Below are 3,519 nucleotides of genomic sequence, written 5' to 3'. Positions count from 1 at the left end.
GGAGAAGACGAAAAGAATTTTTTTTTTTTTTTTTTTTTTTTTTGGCACAGCTCACCTCTGGGGCTGATGAATCAAACTGACCACGCTACAAAGATTTAACTGTTTTAGGAGAACTCATTGCCAGTTCCCGAACTGAAGTACAAATATTTCACTTGCAGAATGGTGCAGAAAATTCATCCAACAAGCTTCAGTGGGATTCCCCCTATTTTAAAATTATTTGCAGCTTTAGGCTGTCTAAAGCAAGTCCTCAGGGCTGCCTGTTCACAGGCGCTCGTCCAATGCTCAGCACAAGGAAGCCTCTCCTGCAGCCGAGGCTTTGGGCACCCCACAGTGAAGGAAATGATCCATAGGTGGGTTTTTGAATGGATCCTGGCTACTGAAACCCCAATGTCTCATCTCCTTACAATAACACAGCTGCCTCTGACTACTCTTAGACAAGGGTTAGAAAAAAAGGCTTATGTCTAGCAACAAAAAGCTGCAGAGCTTTTCTAAGAAAGCGCTTCACACCTTTCCAAACACATCAGTTGCCACCAGAGCCCACTTATCCCATTAGCCATGGCCGGGCCTGGTTCAGACCAGGGCGCTGGCAGTACCAGCAAGGCTCCCAGCTACCAGGTAGCTCAAGAGAGGACCTGCCCCAAGCAAAACACTTTCCATTCAGGATTTCAAGGCTGAATGCTTTGAAAAGGTTTCACCTGCTGTTACCCAACTGCACCAGCTGCAAGTGCCAGAGGCTGAAGGAGGATGAGCATGAGGAGAAAGGGCAGGGGCAAGGAAAGAGCCATGCAGCACCTCAGGACAGGCGGTGACAGTTCAAAACAGACCCATCATGGGTGAGGGAAAAGCACCAAGAGGCTCAGGTTGCCACCACAGGGGCAGAGGGGCTGTTACAGAAGAGACTCAGTGACCTGGAGCCCTGGAGAAAGCAGACGGGGAAGCCCCTTTTTATTGACCAGGCAGTTTTCTACAACTGATTTACCCTTAAACTTCGGTGGCCAGAAGGGGCCCCATGCCAGACCGATGGGTGACAGGGACGTCTCTGGCAGACCACAATCCCCCTCCCCAGCCACCGCTGGTGCTGAGGGTGGGAGAAGTATCGTGCAGCAGAGCAGAGCTGCCTGCTCCATACAGGTTTCAGTCCTACAGGGCTTCACTCTCACCTGTGTAGAGGGGACCAAAAAAATTGCAGAGGAAACTCAGAAGGTGATGAAACCAACTGATGCTGCCAACAGCCACTGGGAGACTCCAGAGGCTGCAAACAGCCTTGGGATGGGAGTTTCCAGAGGAAAGGTGAACAGCAGAAAGTTTTTTTTGTTGGAGGCTCCCACCTTGCACATGCTGGGAGGAAACTGCCAAACCAGCCCATTTTTACCACCAGCAGCCCTGCAGCAGCAGGCAGATCACCGATGCTTCTGCACCTCCAGCTTCCCCCATTGCAGCTGCTGGTCCACAGCTGCTCAGAGCCCTGGCTCTGGGCCACCCGCTGTCCCTTCAGGAGAAGCCAAGAGCACGGAAGAGAGAAAAGGGGCTAAACCTGACCTCTGAAGGTGGCAAGGGGTGGGGGACCCCAAAAAGTCCCAGATGCAGTAAACCTTTCCTAGGGCTGAGACACCAAGGCCTCTCTTCTCCAAAAGCAAAGTCAGCAAAGAAACTGGCTTGGATGATAAAGCCAAACCGCTTATCCAAAAAGCTGCAGGTCTGGAGCAGGACTGCCCCTGGAAGGCCCGAGGACCCCCGTCCAGAATGACTCCTGGCACAGGAGCGATGCTCTCACCTGGGCTGGCTGTGGGGTGTAAAGCCAGGGCAGAAAGCGGAGCCTGGCAAGGGCAGAACCCAATGGCTGCAGCCCTGCTCCAAAGCAGCCAGGCAGGAATTTTGGTAGAAGGGCTATCCACTTGGGGATTTTAGTTTGGGAATACAAGACCCACGTGAGAGATTCAAGGTGAAAAAAATTGGCCCAAGAGCAACACTTATCAGATACTCACAACGAAGTCTGTGCTGTGTTTTTGGAAAGTACCAGTGTTGGTGAGGCCAAAGTGCCACCTGCTTTATTTTAGGTGACTTGCTACAAAGTTCATAGGATTCTTCACGTGCAGATGACAATTAAAAATTAATTAAAAAAATCAGCGTACACAGCACGAAGGAGGATTATTCTTTTGAAAACATGCTTTCATCTAGGAAAACATTCTAGCGCTGTTTCCTGTTTTTTATTAAAATCAATTATATCAGGAAATAATAAAACCCCCTTAGCTGTATCATATTAGCTCACCTTATCTTTACTCCTTGCTGCTCAGAGTGCTTGCAACAAGAAATAACTAAATCAAACACAGCAGCACATAGCGTACGGCAGCTCAAAACTTCGAAATGTTCAAGTAGCTGCCATTCTATAGCCAGTTACTTGCGAGCATCATTGCTTGCGCTGCTGTGCTATACAGATCCGAAAGCAAAAGCATGTGGTGGGAAGGCAGATTTAAGGGATTTTCTCCATGCGTGAATCCGCTGGCCCAGCAGAAACATATACCAGAGCTCTCGGTGACATTTTTATAAGAAAGGCTTCACGTCAGCTTTGCGCGTGACAACAGTTCAGTCACAAATCTTCGAGCTTGCTGCAGTTTTTGTCCTCACTTGACATGGCTCAGCACCAGCTGTCAGCCAAGCCCATACGAGCAGCAGCATCCCCACTCATGTAGCTGTTCATGGTTTAGTTGTGCTGCCTGCCCTTCCGAAGGCAGAAGTCCCATTCCAGCGATCACTGGCCGACTTTCACAGTCAGCACTGGATTCATTTTTAAGTCTCAGAACTATGCACAAACCTGCCCAGGAAGGTAACACAGCAGTTCCTTAATGACATTTTATTATCCTAAAATAGAATAACAATTCCTGCCCTCAATTTCTATCTCTGTTGCCCTTGTCTCTTCGGAATTTCCCCACACAGAAATCCTGAAGCAGGATATATATTAAGCAAGATACCCACAAACACAAGCGTACTAGGTAGACTTCAATTATTTATTGGGACTGCTCTGCGGCCATATCCTACAAATGCTGCAGAACAGAACCAAACCACGCCTGTGCAAAGCAGCACATCTGCAATTAAAACCGCCTTCCCACCATCCCGCCTTCCCAAGTTCCTTTACAACCCCCCAGTTAAAAAAATAAAACCAACACACACCTCTACTTCCTTCATTCTCCCCACTCCTTCTCAATCAAAATCTGTTTTCCACCTGCCCCTCTCCCCACTGTTACTTTTCCTGCCACCCCATCCCCTCCTCGCCCGTCTCCCCCTTTCCCTTGTGCCCCCCATGCCAACACGAGCGACCCCCCCATGCCAAGCCCAGCCCCTGCTCAGGGCCCAGCCTGTAAACCAGCCACTGCAAACGACAGAATGATGTTTCAACACAGATTTCAGAGAAATGGGAACTCACATCCAGGTGAAAGAAATACTACATTTCTCTGAGGAGAGAACAAAAAAAAAAAAAAAAAACCAAGGATGGGTTGTGGCTTTCAAAAGTAACAAACACTT

This window comes from Egretta garzetta, unplaced genomic scaffold, assembly GCF_000687185.1.
Source record: "Egretta garzetta isolate BGI_Z169 unplaced genomic scaffold, ASM68718v1 scaffold504, whole genome shotgun sequence".
Classification (NCBI taxonomy): Eukaryota; Metazoa; Chordata; class Aves; order Pelecaniformes; family Ardeidae; genus Egretta; species Egretta garzetta.
This window is presented reverse-complemented; position numbering follows the sequence as displayed.